Genomic DNA, 17,918 nt, shown 5'->3' with positions numbered 1-17,918 from the left:
GACAGCCCCACCTCTACCAGAGACTATTGCTCATGCACTAACTTCCTTAACCTCCCCCTTCTATAAAAGCCACTCCTTGCCCAGACTTGGGGCTGTGCCATCTTTTCCCCTGCCAGCCTGGCAGTTTGGGCCTGCCATTAAACTTTGCTCTACGGATGTAAGACTTTTCTTGTGAGCTTTCTTTGTGAGCTGTGTTTTTCCTAACAGAAATATGTCATGAAAATAAAATTTGTTAATGTACTTTTAAAACTTACTATTTTCAACTATTAATTCAAATTCTACTAGTCTTACTTACTGAAAAATATTCAAAGAAAATTAGGTACAGACATGAATAATATAAAAATAAAATCAATAAAATATAATTTTATTTCTTGACATAAAACATCATATTTAGGGAGAAGGTGAAGAAAATTATTTCAATGTGTTATGTGGGGGAAAGTCAAAGTTTAAACAAACATATAAGGTGTGATCCTTATTTTGTCTAAAGTATAATATATAAAAGAAAAGTGAAGAAGCTGTAAAGAGAGACACACTGAGAAAGAATTTGTGTCCTTCACAAGTAGCAGTTCTTTATTAGGGAGAGGATGACCCTCGGCCATCAGAGTAACCCTCTGAGATGTGTGAGAGCATGCCTTTCTTATAGGCTGGGGATTTTACACATCCTCTGGTGGGAAAAGGGAAGTTGGAGGGGGGTGGGCATTAGGTAAGATGGTTGGGGAGGAGGATAGCGGGAGGTGCTGGACATTAGCTGGAAGGTCATTGGGGTTGGGCAGCTATGTGTTTTGTTTTTCTCTGGCTCTCTTATCAGAGGAAGCTATGTTTGCATTGTTTCAGTGTTTCTAAACATTCCATCATTCCATTCCATATATATATGTTTATATAATATGTATGTGGCTTCTTACATATATATATTACACTACAGGTGCCACTAGTCTTCTGGCTACTTCCTGCTGGCTAGGGGTGATGTGGGGGTTGTCGAGCCTGGAGAGTTTGTAGAAGCATTGTGGCCTTGAACTGCTCCCCTGAGGTAGCCCAGGAAATAGTAGTAATATGTTCCTGTAAAACTTTTTAGAAGATATTAATGAGGCATGGTAGGAACATTACAGCCAGACAAACAAGGATGAGAGGGACCTCCAGGAGGATCAGCCATTTGTAAAAAGAGGAAAGAATATTAAGAGTACTAGTAGGCTGTGAGGATGTCAGGTGTTGTGCCTTATCCCTGAGTTTTTTTATCCCATCCTTAACTATGACCATCCCGTCCTAAGTATGCCAGATTTATTGGTGAAGAAACAACAATCCTCTCCTAGGAAGAAGCATAGCTTGCCTTTTTCAGCTGTAAGGAGATCTAATTCCCTCCTGTTTTGAAGGCAAAGTCACAATGGGAAAAATAAGTGGTCCCAGTAGAGGGAAGATCCATGGCATCCACTTACCCCAAGAAGACCACTGTTCCCAGCTGTCAGTTGTTCATTGTTAGAGATTCACAGCATGTTTCCGAAGTCTCTTAGTGGCCTCATGAATGAGTGGCAACCTGTGTAAGGAAATGTAGCCTTTGGAAAATAAAGTGAGACAGGTAGATACATGCACATGGGCCAATGGTTATCAGCATGAGAAGGAAAACCAAAGGACCTTGGGGTACAGACCTTGGCTATAGGTTTAAGTAGACAAAAGAACTGGGGGCAGGGGACAAAGGTATGTATAGTAAACAGTTCAAATCACAGGTGTGGCCTGGTTGGTCATTACCTCAGTCTTTGTTTTGGGAGAGGTTCCAGACTTGCTATATGGAGGGTTTAAGACTAAAATTAGAAATACCTTTGTCAGGCAGACTACAGAGGATGTAAAAGTCAGAATGCTCCCAGTTAAATAGACCACCTAAGGGAAAATAACTCCATGAATATAGACTACTAAAAAGATAAGTTTGGAAGAAATAAAAATAATTTACTTTTTACTTAAATGGAAGGCCTTTGCCAAAAATATGAGTTTGCCTTCTGTCAGAGGTGCCTACAAGGGCTTGAATATCCAGTATCCCAGCGTAAGAACACGTCTTTAAAACCTCTTGGCTTTAGTAACTTTTGTGAGTTCTGGCACATGTGAATCATCCTGATTGTGATTGCTTTCCCCTCTTGTCTCCAAACTGTCTCTGAAGAGTCTCCTCTTATGACTTTGTCAATTAACCATTCTGGTTAATGAGAGTCCCTCAGTGCAAGAAAGCTTCTCCTGAATTTTCTCAGCATTGGAGGGGAAGCGTCTGGCAAGTCAGGTGGGAATCAGTGCCAATTAAGACCCATTTGGCTTAATTATAAGCAACAAAAAAGGTTTAAAAGAAGTGGGCTTACCTGGCATCCATTGTTCGTTCTGTCCGGACTATAGATGACATCCTGACAACTTAGAAATGCTACAGAATGTCAACAGCAACAGTTAAAGGTTTTGACAAAAGCCAACAAAAACAAACATCTAAAAGGCTGACTCAATTGGAAAATAGGTGCTGGGTAGAGTCATTTTTGGGGTTTGATTGCAAATGCTCTGAAGGACTCAGACTGGGAATGAAAAGACTTAGAATAGCCATGTTTAAAATACTGAAAAGTAGTTTAGGAATTGTCAGAATACTTAGTTATTTCCATTGCAGACCATATTTGTAGGAAAATAAATATGGCTGACAGTATTAAAATAGCAGCAGTAAGTGCTTCTTGTTATAATTAGGAACACATGGACACAAGTTTGCAAAAGTCTAACATCATTAACTTTTACATCGTTATCTCTTACAAGTTAGAAGGACAATGCCTGTGATCCCAAATAGCCTTATTTTTTAATACACAATACATTTTATATGTATACAGTAACACTTATTTGAGTAAAAGTAAAATAGGCCAGATTTTAAGTAGCAGGATTGCCCAAATGGCAAGGTTTTTCTGAATGTTACTGATTACAAACAGCATACCTCCCAAAGTTGTATTAACCATTTTATCTGTCAAATGTTTAGATGTAATGTTTTTGGAGGAAAGAGAACATTAGCTGGTCAGTTAAATGTAATGCTTTTGGATAAAAGCGAGCTTTGGCTCATCATTTTCCATAAAGTGACACTTTTAACTTTGCAAATGTTTGTATAATATTTAGATAAATTCTACACAAGAACACAGTTATAAAGTGATTATTTAAGATACCTTTGCATGAACAAATACGTAAATGAACTCTGATTTAGTAGTACTTAAAGCTTGACAAGATCAACAGAAAACACAAGTAATTACTTTTATAAAATCTTTCTCAATAAAAGTTTTTTACAGATGTAAATCAGAGCAGAACAATATTAAGATAGCCTTTTTATTTTATGGACATAGAGAATTAGATTTTAGTTTGACATGACCCTAGAAAATCTTTTAGGCAACTCTTAGATTATAGTCAACTTTAACTTTATCACACACCAAAGCTTTTATTATACACTTTTAAGACTTACTCAGAACCTTCATATAACCTTCTGAATCTTCTGATGGTTTGTACTTACCCCTCTTTTCCATATTTGGAACAATCTTTAGGACAAACCTTTCTTTATAAACTCCTTTCTCATTCAAAAGCACTCTTTTTTCCCTTTAACTTTTTCCCCAAAATACACTCAATACCAATCTATATCATTTCTACTTGTTGACTTTGTAACTTGCATTATATATCAGAAAATTACTGATACACAAGAAAAAAATGCAAAAAGCAGTCCCTCTGGGTGGTGATATTTTTTATCTTTTTCTGTGTTTCTTATGTCACTATATTGAGCATTCATTACTTTTAAAATGTTGCATGTATGAGTATACAAGCTGTGCCTGTTAATGCTATTCATATTAAAATTACATGTCATTTTTAAAGATACAAAGTTACCTACTAAAGTAAGTCATGCATCATCTTTATCTTAAACTTATGTAACTTTTAGTTAAATTCCAAATTTGCTGTGTAACACACTGTCTTTTAAATGCCTTTGTCTTAACACCTAATACAGCTCCAGGCACAGAGTGAACAATCAAATTAGATTTGGCAAATGAATGAACCTTATATTTATATGGAAAACGCTTCAGAAGATCTGCAGTGGACATTTAGCCTTGCTACATATTCCTCTTTAGTTAGTGTTCAGGAGGACCAGGAATATGGGGGGAAGATTTTCCTTAGCAGTGACTGAAATACCAATGTAGAACATGTGGCCATGGTTCTTCACTTTCCAGAGAGTATTCCAGCAGTGCTAATTTAGTTTGTTATGGAAAACAGGGAAAGGTTAGGATCACCTTTACTCATTTTACAACACTGTAATGACATTTTTTGTAAATTGTTATTAGTATTTTATTTTACATTTTGTTTGTTTTCTTCTTCAAAGACTTTGAGGTTAGCCTTTACTTCCATTATCTAAACAAAAAGTAAAATCAATTTAAACATCTTGAAGTTAGAGAAAATAAATGTGGATGCCATGCCTACACATAGTGAAATAGCTTAGGCAAAACATAATTTAATCTGATTCTAGTTCATAACCATGAAACACAAGAGACACTAAAGCACAGCATCTAAATATTTTCAATCACTGACAACTTAGGATGCCACTGTAAACTTCGTCTAATTGAGTGAGAAAGGCACAGTGAATTACTGAAAATCAGTACTTCATTATTCTGATAGGCAATGACACATTGTGTGCTTTCAAAAACTTCAAATGCATTAATTAATTTGACCTTCAGAGTAATTAGAATGCCTAGAATGTAACACGTGCCCTCTTTGTGCAGGTAGAAAAAACAACGTATCAAAAGGTTAAGTGAAATCTGAAATCTCACAATCTAAATTAGGTCTGGTGTTTGGACTGGATTTCAGATATTTTGTTTCATGATTATTTCAAGTGGACATTTTACTCAAGCTTGTCTAATAACAGCTGTGGTCATTATCCACACTTAATGTGGGTTTGTATACTAAAATGATAGTATCGACACAATAAACGTATGGGCAAAATTATCTTACTGAATCCTTTTAGTAGGCATTTCTCAAAGCAAATTTATCCACATCTCAATTCTAATCAGCTCAAAGACCTAGTTTGCTTTTAATGTGAATTTCCATACACTGGTAGCTCCTAGAAACACATTTCCTGATGTCAGAGTGATCTTTGCAGCGCCCTTCTCTTAGGTTCTTCATGCTTACAGTCCTTAATTTCCTTTGAGTTTTCCATGTCTCCTGATGAAATGTCAGTGCCAAATGTTTATGCTAGTCAAGACTTGTAACCTAAAGCCTAAAATATTTCTGGAATTTTCCAGTTGTCTAATTTCCTTTAGAATGTTTTTCAGCCCATCTATGAAAAAGTAGTATCTAATAAATCTTAAAAGGTTGCTATGGTCATGTTACTTCACTGTATATAATCTTTAATGTTTCAATTAATCTATGACTTAATTTAGAAAGACAGTCTCCTAGCACTCTAGGCCTGTCTTTCATTTATTTCCAACATAAGTGACAAGGAGTGTTGTACTACACAATGGAACCTCTCTAGCAGACTGCCCTCCCTTCTGCAGGCCTCTCCTGCATGGACTGCTTATCTTTGCTTTTCCAGACTAGTTTTCCTGTTTACAGAACTGTAGTATATTTATTTATTTATTTATTTATTTTAAGTTGAGACTTCTTGGTTGAACACTTTGGTACTGAGAAAAACAAATACAGTCAATATTCTCTTTGTTTCTTTCCATTGACAGTATTGGTCCAGTAAGTGATCAGGGAGACTGATGATTAATAAGAATTAATCATTTTGCCCAGGCACTTGCAGCTTATGCTTGTAATCTTAGCTACTTGGAAGACTGAGATCAGGAAAATAGAGATTCAAGGCCAGTTATGACAAATAGTTGAAGAGACCCCTATCTCTAAAAGTAAGCAGAGCAAAATGGACTAGAGGTGTGACTCAAGCAGTAGAGCACCTGCTTTGCAAGTGAGAAGCACTGAGTTCAAACCCAGTGCCATTAAAAAAAAAGAAAGAAAAGAATCATTTGACACAGGTTTTTTTTTTTTTTCAACATACTTTTCTCTGACTGAGAAGAAATCCTCAAAGAGACATTTCTAGGACTTTGGTTATGAAAGTGAAGCATTCAACATTTACCCTATATTATTCTATGTAAGTTATGAAGGAGGCAAGTTTCAGTGTTACACTGTTCATTTTTAATTTCAAAATTTGATATAAACTGGGATCATTTGGGATGACTTCCAAAAGATGCTATCTCACATTATTTACCTACAACTATATGAGGAGCAATAAAAATCACTTTTGTTTTCTTCATTAGAGTACATCATAGTAAATTTCAGAAACAGACTATTAGAAATTGAGTGTTTGTAATACAAATTCTATGCATGAGATTATCAAACTCTTTCTTATATTCCCTAGTGGATTTCCATGAAATGAGGGATTTATACAGTGATGAGAGATTATTTAGTTATTTAAATTGTTTTTATTCCCTTCTATTTTTATCTCTCTATATATTTAAAACCAATGTGAGCCATTCAGGAAATAGTTAGGAACCTTAGCCGATGAGAGTCAGAGAGAAGTGGATATTCTACGTGTGCCACCAGCTTGCTGTGGAGCATGACTGTTCTGAGCACTGACATTTTGCTGTACGGAAGGAAATACGTGCTGCCCACTTCCACAGGAGGCCCTTAGCTAATGGCTGACTAGCTTAGAAATATGAAGACCAGTTCAGTAATTCAGCATTAATTTATATTCCAGAGACCTCCTGTAGCATGTGGCTAAAGATAAGATTCATCCTGAAACTCCCTCCACTGCTTGTCTTTTTCCTCCTTGCTACACCTGTTTCCACAGCTCCCTTAGCAGTGTGTTCTGAGGTCACTTCCTTCCAAAAATATTTGATTAGCATTCAAGGTTTTCTTCTGGGAAGCTCCCTAAGTTATATGTTGACTGATGACAACCAGGTTTGGATCACAGTACTCAAACTCTATGTATAAATTCTATGACCCTCACATCCAATAAACAAAAATTCTAGGCAGCATGTTCAAGAAATTGGTATTTTAAGAGATCTGAAGGAAATCTTTATGCATGCTAAAGTTTACTACCCAGTTCTCTTTACATCCTTGCTATCTCCCCAGTCTTGCTTGCATTCTTCTCTATCTTTCTTTTCTCTTTTGTATACGTCATCTATCTTTTTAAAAATTATTTTTCATTGATTTTATTGTGGAATGGATAAATCCAGCTAATTAACATATAATTGCCTCAAGCAGTTACCATTTAGTGATGAGAGAGCACTTAACATCCATTTTTGGAATTTTAAAGGAATACATACATATAATCAGTTATTGTCATCATGATGTGCAATAGTTTTCTCAAACTTTTATGTTCTTTTGTAATTTTTATATCCTTCAGCTCATAATTCCCTAATTTCTATGGCTCAGGATCAATTTGAGTGCCCCCAAAGGTGCATTTGTAAAGATTTTGTCCCTTGGAGGTCAGTATTGGGAGGTGGTTGTGGCCCTTTAAGAGGTAGACTCTGGTAGTCAAATTTATAATTATTTAAAATTAGTCATAAAGCCAAATACATAAAATTAATTATGTCAACTTGTTTTGTGTGATACTACCAATTGGGCTCATTGCTAAGTATCTGACAATTAGGCTCCTGGTCTTTATGGGTTTTTTAATTGTTGCTGTTTATTTATCAGTCAACTTTCACCAATTATAACAGTGTACTAAGAAGCAAAAAAATGTTCATTCTTACTTTTCACCATCTAGAGTTTCTAAGATTTTTTTGCAAGAAAAAAATCATTCATGGTACTGAAAACGGAATAGTGAAAATTAAGAAATCTCCATATTGTCACATTTGGACCAATAGATCACATTAAAATATAACTCTGTAAGCGAGGACAAACTTGGTATCTCCTCAAAAGTAAACACCTGGAACAATGAGAACTGATTACAACTCAGTCCAAGCCGTCCGCTGGGATGGTGAGTATTTTAAATGAGATGGGCCATGCATAAAATTAATTGCAATTCCTGGAGTTTACAAAATGATCCACGGGTGATGTAGATCACTTGGTAATTGGCAGAATAATCTGTCTTCAGTGTGTTAGGTCACTGGGGGAGAGCTTGTATTTATTCTTCACTGCAATCAAATGGAGGAAACTAACAAATTTTCCCCTGGCCATCTGGTGGGTTGTCATCAAATCAGTAATATGAGTTCACTCCTAAAATCTAATTATTATTCCAGCATTGGTAAGGAGAGCTAAACAAATAGCTTATAACTGTTATTCCATAAAATGGAAAATCAGGCCCAGTATGAAGAAGAGAGAAGACAGCTTCTTATGAATGTTAAACAGAGAAGTTATCCTGCAATAAGAGTCCTTTCTCATTGCCAATTGATGTTCAGGTGATTGACTAGGGATTGTGACATGCTTAGGCACCTTAATCCTTCATTTCTCATTGTAATTTACTGTGTTAGATGTTTCAAACATTTGAGGAATGTTACTTCATTAATAAAGTTGCACAAAATAAAGCCAAGGGTATTACTACTCAGAAATGCAGACCAGAAATACCATCAAACATTTCTAAATGCGTTTTACAGCAATTATTATTTGTACTTAGACTATTATTACAGACACAAATTACACACACAATACACACAAAAATTTGCATATGTACTTTTTAATTTCATTTTCCTCCCTGATGTGTAATGTGATACACAGTGTTATCCTTTATTATTCATCTGGCTTGGTTCCTGCCTCCTACTTACACACGTCAACCACCCAGTATTCTGACTTAAGGACTAAATACAAAGCCTGTGTTTTCCTCCATGTTTTTACCCTCATGTGTACGCAAGTTCTCTACACAAGCATACATATATAGGGGCTGATTTGTCCTTCTTTCACAACAGTATGCTATTTTTCTATCTAGCTTTTATCATTTAAAAACAAACAATCAAAGAAAAAACACTTCACAATCTAGGTGTGGTGAATCACATCTATCATCTCAGCTGGTCCAGACACATAAGTAGAAGAATTTGCAGTCTGAGTCCAAGCCAGCCAAAAAGCAGGAGACCCTTTCAAAAAAACAAAACAAAACAAAAACAACAACAACAACAAAACTTACAGTCAAAGGGCTTGGAGTTTTAATCAAGTGGTAGAGTTGACTAGTCACTGTGAGGCCATGAATTCAAACTCTAGTACTCCAAAACCATTTTAAAATAAAATTCAATTTTAAAAACTCATGAAAATGTTTGTAGAATCATTGTTCATATTTGCTTATTCTTTAATCTTCTGTGGGTCAGATTTTCCATAAGGACATTAGCTATCATACTAACAAAGAGGAAGTATTTCATGTATTTTTACTATATTATAGTAAGTACTGCAATAATCATTGCTGCAGTTGTATCTTCAAATAAACTTGATGTTATTCCTATGTCATTGAACATTTGAATTGAGAATATCTTGTCAAAGAAGGCATACGTTTCTAAATTTTGTGGATTTTTTTTCTGCTTGATTTCACATTGGGCTGTAACAATTTACATTTTTACAAGTAAAGATTTTATTTGTTTGCACTTTTTTTAGTGATAGGATTAGCCTGTTAGTTCCCTAGAGTGAAATTTTTAGATACACCCTACTGCTGAGCCCTGATGAAACTGAGCGAATTTTCATTTGATTTTTGGGTGCTTAAGTTTTTTCCTCTGTGTTTGACAATGCATATCCTTTTCTCTCTTGTTCGTTTTCATTTGGATTGTTTGTCCTATTTTTGTCAGTTTAATAAAACAAAGTTATATTTTATGGATATTAATTCTCTCCTGATGGAGCTAAATTTTTTCCAAATCTATCACTTCTCCCTTTAAAATGACTACAATACTTAAAAGCCTGTTTTACATTATTATTGTATTTAAATATATCTCCATTTTCATCCACCATTTTTATATTTGAAGTTCTGATTACAAAGGTATGTCTAAACACTGAATTATACATATTATTACAGAGAAATTTTTGATGACACTTTAGAAAGTCTCTTTAAGTATTTGTTTCAAATTCTTATGAATTTATTCTCAACACCTCAGTTTCATAAAGCATTATGTGAGAAAATTTATGAGAGAAAATGTTGAAGATTCTAAAGTTAAATTTCCATTTATTAAAGATTCTGGATGTATTATCAGGGACTAGGCAGAATTTATAATTGTACATGGTACAAGAAAGGGGAAAGGTTTTATTATTCTAGCTAGCTAACTTCATTGATACATTAAGTAATTTACAATCTATTTTTATATATTAAATTGGAAGAACACAACTTTCATAACTTGTAATCTTATGTACACTGAGTTTCATTGTTATGGTCTTTTTATAGCTCATTAATATATTTTTACAACTTCTTTTTTTGTGATATACTGGGATTTGAACTCTGAGCCTCATGCTTGTGAGGCTGGTCCTCTACCACTTGAGCCATCTCACCAGTCCTACAACTTCTATACAGATATGATTGTAGTATTGATTTTCTAATTATTTCATTTTTATTATTCATTTGCAAAAGTTCTCTAATTTTTGCACACTTATTTTTATAAACATGAAGAATACCTTTAGCACCTCACTCAACAATAAATTGCTAAACTAATTCATATTAATAATAAATTTATAGAAAATTTTGATGGAATAAATTTTAATCAAGAGCACAGTATGTCTTTCCATTTTATAAATTTTACGTATGATAATAGAGAGACAACCGTGGTGGCTACATACCTGTAATCCCATAACTCAGGAGACTGAGATAGGAGGATGGCAAGTCAGGGCTGGCCTGAGGTACAGAGTAATACCCTGCCTCAAAAAAATATTAAAGTTTTCATCATTTCTTAACTAATTTTATAAAATTTATTTATAAGCACTTTTGAGGATTTTTTGGTGATTTAAATGAAAGATTTAAAATTTACATTTCTTTTGTTTTATTTTGTTTTTATTATATTATTTCTGTACTGTATGTACGTAAGTTTTTTATCACAGTTGAATTCCCCCCCATCATTCTCCTTTATCCCCCTTTCTTCCATATCTGGAAGAGTTTCAACAGGTCTCATTTTTCCATTTTCATGCATGAGTACATAATATTTCCACTAAATTCTAAGGACCCTTTTTTGAGTAGAGAGGAGCAAGAGTTTTGTTGGTAATGCATTTACTTTGTATGTAGTCAGGGCACAAAAGTTGATCATTAATTTTAATGAATTTTCACTAATCTCTAATATCATCAGTGAAAATAGGGTATTATCTGTATTTTTCTGATGTCATTTCATTTTCTTACTGCATCCACTGTATCCTCCAGTACATTTTTGATTTAGGAAATGGGGTTAGCCAGCATCCCTGTCCACCTCCTGATGTTACTGGAAATACTTTTAGACGTTGTAACTTTTATAATCCTTTTTGCCTTCTATTTTTGTTTTCTTTGGAATTTTTATTATAAGTGGATGCTGTACTTTATCAAATGTCTTTTCATTTAATTTCTCTGTTAATTTTGGATGGAAGATTATATTGATAGTTACTTTTTTATCTAACCACCTCTGCATTCATATCATAAGTTCTACTCAGAAATATTTTCTAATGTTAATATTTTATATTTGTTATTGAAAACTATAGATCATGAAAATTAGAGCTTTAAGATTTAACCATTTGATAGGAATTAGGGCCTTTGGTCAAGGCATGTAACCACTATCAAATCACAGACAACAGAGAGAAAGCTGAAAAATTGACATTTTCAATATCCTTCTAACATTGCGCTCTACTGTGTCCTATATTGGCCAAACCAACTGGAAGCCAGAGAGCAAGTCTGTCCAGTAAGTAGGATAAATTGCAGAGTGCATGTGTGAACAAGAGTGCAGAGTGTATGGTATAATATAAATGATTTCTAGTATTTGGGAGTTGGTACACAATTGTGTAGTACACATTATTTGCCAAAAATGTTAGTCATCATTTTATTCTGTAACCAATTGTAAAAAATTGATTGTGATTACTTTCACTTAAGGAACTGTGTTTTTCAGAATTAGTTCAGTAACTTTTATATTATTATTTAATGAAACTTTATTACTGCTTATTTACATTTCATTGAATTAGCCAATACTGTGATTCTGCAATGAAAAACCCATCACTTTTATTCTACATACAGAATGGTTTTCTTACTTGATTTTAAGAAGTAGAGTTCCTCTGTCAATGTTTTAAAAAGCAGTAAGAAATATTGTAGGACTTAAAATTTCTGCTCACAATATGTACAGACATCTATATTTCCACATCCCCATCATCCATGTCCTTGCTTGAGAACATAGACTCATGTGTTCAAACATGCTCTCAAAGATACATATTTTCTGTGATCTTTTTGGAAAATGTATTCTTTCATGCTTCTTAAATTTGAGTTTATTTGAGAATTTTTAAAGCATAACTTGATAATCTGTTTTTCTTTTTAGCTAGTGTGATTATACCATTTTTATTTAATGTGATTATTGATAGGCTTTATTAAGTTTACTACTTTATTATACCTTCCCTATAATTTTTTGTGACCTTTTTATTTCTCTCCTTCTTTAGAACTAATTATAAATGTTTATAATTTTTTACTAAGTGTTTTACTATTTTTTGTTCAGTTATTTTAGCAGTTTCTCTAGAATTTCCTATCCTGTAAATTTATCACTTTCAATACACTTCAGAAACATGAAGTCACTAATTGTTTATTGCATTTTTCTATACCACACTTACTCTGGTACTACACCACCACAATATTAATTAATGTTTTGGTGCTGTTTTCTAAAACTCTAAGGATCCAAGTTCATTTTTCCCCAATAATGAACTTCATTCTCCTTGTTATTAAACACTTTTTAAAATTAGAAATAAATTATTTATTACTTTATCACTAAATAATTATTATTAAATAATTCTTATTGATATATCTTCAACTGAACTGCTTTCACGGTGTAATTCCTACTCTTCTCTGTTTGCATTCAGATATCCTTTATATCTTCCATTTGTGTGCTGAAACTTGGTATCTGTGTGATTTAAAGAGTATTTTCCCTCATTTTCTGGACTCTGTAGGGGTGCTTGTAGTCCTTGTTTGATATCTCCAACATCTATGTCATATCAGAATTAATTGGCATTTATTAATTTTCTTTTTATTATGAGGTGCTTCCTTGTTCTTTTGTATGTAGTTTTGGCTTTGGCTCATGTCTTAGATATTTTCACTTCCATAACATTATTATTATGGAAACCTACCTTCTGTTTACATTATAGAGAGAATGATGACTTCTTGTCTTTTTGTTTGTTTGTTTTAGCAAGTTTGGATGAGCAACACTCACTGGTCAAACTTTACCAAAAAAATTTTCAGTGGTACTGGGGATTGAACTCAGGGTATTGCCTAAAACCACAAACTTTCCTATCCGTCTCCTAAGTATCAGGGATTACAGACCTGAGCCACTGCACATTAGTGCAGAACTAATTTTAAATTAACACTTTTTTTTAATCCAGGCCATCCATACCTTCTTCAGGCCATCTTATCTTTCTTTCTCTTTCTTCTGTGCCACAACCTAAATCAATGGGGACTCCTATAGCAAGCAGTCCTACCTTCTAACTTCTGAACTTTCAGACACCAGCTAAAATATTGCTTCTCCAGAGAACCCTTTTACAACTACATGCCTACTTATATTTATATTACCTCTCTTTTTCATTTACCTCTTACCACTGATTATAAAGATTTCATCTTGGATATTATTTTTCTTCACAATTAGGATAAACATACCAGACTTTTAGCAAGAGTAACTGCCACGTAACAGTTCCTTAATAAATAAGTATTTTCTGAGTAAATAAATCTGTTAACTATATCTGGAGACTTAGTCATGGTTCTATATGATATAATAATCATGTATATGATATTTTCAATTTTTAATTGATTTTTTTTGTCTTTTTAGACCTTTCTTGGGAGCAGCTTAATAAATTACTACCAACTTGATATGATTAAAATTGGAGTTTAGGAAACACTACCATTTTATTTCTTATCTGTGAAACAAATATATTAATATTTCCCATAGATAACATATTTTATGATAGAATAAAGTAAGATATTAAGAGAACCCAACAGTTGCATATGTTAGAAAATGAGTTTTCTATTTCCTACTGAAAAAAATAACCATACCTATGTTTGTTATGACTCCTTCAGAATGAAGTAGCTAAAAAAAAGTAGAGGATGTAATGTCTCTACCTCATAAGGCAGGAGGAAAATAGCTTCAAAGATGACTGGAGATGGAGCTTAGATATAGTCTTCTTAGCTGCATCTTTCCTAGTTCTTTTCTTTTTGATTCCACTTTCAAATGTTTTTACTATAAAAGGTCTTTATTAATATTCAGGGTCACTTTATCATAATCTTTTGACAAGGGATAATAAGCATTATTTTTTATCAAGTTTGTGACCCTCAGGAAAGGCCCTAATGGCTAGTCTGGTATCCACTCACAGGTTTCTGATTTTGACTAGTGTCATAAGGTCTTACTTTTGAAACAGCATGGGCAAATACTACTAGCATGTCCATGGAGAAAACATGCTTTGAATAAGCAACTCTGCTTTTTTACTACAAGTATGGAAAATAAGGCCCTTGGAAAGAAACAATCAAGCAAAGCAAGCAAGACCATCTAGCTTTTACAATTTTCGTTTATTAAGTGACTGTTCTCTGAAAGAGACTTTACTTTATGATTTGACACACATACAGTAACTATTACCCTCTAAATCAAGTATTTCCTTTTCTATTTTTCCAGTGAAGTACCTGTTGTCTAGACACATTGAATAATTTGTTTAAAATTGAGCAGTTATAAAGCAGCAAGAGACTGCCAACCTATCTGAATCCACAGCTATTTTGTTCTTTTCACTATACAAGAGCTTCTCAACTTAGACACTGTTAATATTTTGGGCTAGAAGTTACTTGTTGTAGGAGCTGTTTTGTAATTTGTAGGACATTTAGCATTACCCCTGGCCTGTACCCACTAGAAAAGAAATAACAACCTCAAGTCTATAGAGTCATGAGTATACAAAACACACTCTGAGATTGCCAATCATCCTAATTTCATGATAAGATGCACTGATGTAGCACGTGGGCATCAAAAAAGGCTCTGAAAAACCCTATAGTACTAAAATCTATTCAAACTTTATTTTGCTTAAATGTTATCATTTCCAAAGTTCCCCTTAGTTGATCTAGAACTTCTGTGACACTATGACAATTCATCCATATCGATTATGATGCCTTTGCACATTCTGTTAAACCCCTTACAATTTGTCTTCTGAAAACAATTATTCTCTACAAGGAGTTTTTCCAGCTGGCATCAGTCAAACTCTATTGTCTTTACAAATACTTTCTTCCTACATAGAAATGTATTTCTTCTTTATATTTCTCTGGTAATTTCCAATCCAGGTCTAAAATATTTATATAAAAGCCAATACACAATGAAACTACCCTAATCTTCCCCAAATGAAATTAGTTTACCGTATATGTCTCTCAGCATGGAATGATAATTGCTTTTGTTTTTTGGTAGCACTGGGGTTTGAATTCATGATTGTGAACTTCCTACATAGGTGCTCTTTGACTGCTTGAGCCACACCTTCAGTCCTACCTAAAATTTTTTTGTCGCATTCATTTCTTTCATTCATCTAAATATTTTTTGAAAGTACTGTGTTGTGCTGAACAGCAGCATACATAGTTCTTGTACTCATAAGGCACATAGCCAGCAGGAGAAAAGAAGTTAACATACAATTATCAGTGAGAATATGATAAACATTGTCCTAGAGGAAAAATAGATCGTCTCACAGCAACTAAAATAACAGAAGATGGGGAGGAGTAAGGTTTATGTGAAGGAATAATATTTAAGCCAATGCTTCAAGGATAAGGAGGGACCCCCAGGAAAAAAAAAAGCGGTTTTGATCAAGTGGAGGAAGTTGTGGGAACAGTCAGGATTAAAACCATGGAAAATGCTCAAAGTTAAAGAAAGCATGGTTCTTTCTGGAACAGCAACAATCAGCTGGTGATGACTTGATTACAGATTGTCAGCATCAAAAGAGGAATCTAGTACAGATGAGGATAATTTTTTCTACTGGGGATTGTTCTTCCAGACATTGAGGACTGTATCCTAGTCTTCATGTCTGTCCTCTGGCCATCAGACTGCCTGGACCATGTTAGTTACTAAAGAAATATCCCCTTTCCTTTCTTTCATGTTTTTTTGCATTCTGGGATTTAAACTCAGGGACTTGCACTTACTAGCAGGGACTGTACTCTCTGTACCATACCCCAGCCCTTTTGCTCTAGTAATTTTTGGGATAGGGTCTCAGGATTTTCCCTGGGCTTTCCTGAATCTTAACCTTCCTATTTGTGCTTCCAGCTGAGATCACAGGCACAAACCACCACACCTGGCTATTGTTTGAGATTTGACCTCCCTAACATTTTGTTCCCTGTGCCCTTACCTGGCTGGCCTATATCTGCAATTCTCCTAATGTCCACCTATAGGTAACGGAGATTAGAGATATGAGCCACCATGCCCAGCTTAAAGAACTGTTTCTGAGTAAATGGATCCTTATATTTCTAGCTAGCCTATGGAATAATGAGAGACCTGCACTACTTGTTGTTGTGTATAAAGGATTTCATTTCACATTCAGATCACCTGAAATTGAAACTGCAAAAGTCTTTCATATCAGGAGTTTTACAATGCTTGAGTGTTTCTGACTTAAAGATACTTCATGATATTCTGGGATATGCACTGTTAAATTTCCACTCTCTACTCATTAATTTTCCTTTCAAATCTTCTTTACTTTGAAATATATATTATGCTCCCAGAGCAAGGTTCATATTTTTATTCTATTAAGCAATTGTAGAGTCAAATCCCTGAGAAGAGTATTGAAATTGTGAGCTATGGATGCCAAATTAAAATAATTTCTAATGTTCAATAAATCATAAATCAAGAGAACACAAACATAGTGGCAATTTTTTTTCATTTCTGTATTGACTTGAAATCTCAGCTCATAATTTCATCCCTACCAATTCTTTCCTACTTCTCTCTCTACATGCAACAATAAATGGGTTTTAAAGGTCAACAATCCATGTATGAGTTTTATTGAGGATAATTTATTGTTATTCCAGCATTTAAGTTTATATTTGATATCTCAAATGTGAATAGCTAACATTTCATAATGATTTGCGATGTGTCAGGTAGTTTAATAAACTCCTTAGACGTATTAGGCCATGCAATCTCAATAGAAATATTACTTGGTATATTTTATTGTAATCCAAATTGTATAATTAAAGATACTAACTTAAGGTGGTTGTTTTCCACAAGATCTATAATTTCCTAAATTGTGGACTTAATGCCATTTGACTCCTAAGTAAGTTTATTCCTTACTTACTCAATGCTGACCCCGCTAGCAATGCATAGTTGAGGCTGTGGATTTTGTGTGTGTGTGTGTGTGTGTGTGTGTGTGTAAGCACACAATAAAGACACACTATGTACATACCTATATATATACACACAACACATACACATTAGTGAAGCCAAACAGATGTGTACAAAGTTACCAAACAGTAAAATTGTATTCTATTGCAATCTTTCCTCTTAAGAACTGAACTGATAATGCTATCAATTACTTAAAAACAGATCAGATGCATTTACATTTCTCACGACACCTATTCTACACTAGCATTCCTCCAAACTCCAGGCAGATTCTTTCATATGTAGAATACAGATTTATGGTCTTTAATTGGTTGTCTACTTCTTTGTTCACAGATACAACATATATCATTCTAGTTAGGAGAAGAAGCAGCAAGCATTAAAGAGGGTAGACCAGATATGAGGGTTAAAAACACACAAGCTTCCCAAGACTACCTTGACTTCACTCAGGAGAAAGAGCTCATTCTTCTTTACTCCTCACATCATCCTCAGCCTTTGTACTTGGAGATGCAGCTTTAT

At 34.1% G+C, this 17,918-nt stretch overlaps 1 protein-coding gene and 1 long non-coding RNA gene across 3 annotated transcripts in view; one reads left to right on the top strand and one right to left on the bottom strand.

Annotated features, from left to right (window-relative positions):
- Positions 1–1,652, bottom strand: part of LOC141414846 (uncharacterized) — a 53,504-nt gene extending 51,852 nt beyond the window's left edge. The window contains exon 1 of the long non-coding RNA XR_012439772.1: positions 1,431–1,652. This is a non-coding gene — a long non-coding RNA (uncharacterized lncRNA). The remainder of the gene's footprint in view (positions 1–1,430) is intronic.
- Positions 1–17,918, top strand: part of Lrrtm4 (leucine rich repeat transmembrane neuronal 4) — an 818,312-nt gene that overhangs the window by 218,568 nt on the left and 581,826 nt on the right. The gene's annotated exons all lie outside the window — the stretch shown is intronic.

Source organism: Castor canadensis, chromosome 12 (assembly GCF_047511655.1).
Source record: "Castor canadensis chromosome 12, mCasCan1.hap1v2, whole genome shotgun sequence".
NCBI lineage: Eukaryota > Metazoa > Chordata > Mammalia > Rodentia > Castoridae > Castor > Castor canadensis.
The sequence above is the reverse complement of the archived record's forward strand: the minus strand, read 5'-3'. Positions and strand labels throughout refer to the sequence as shown.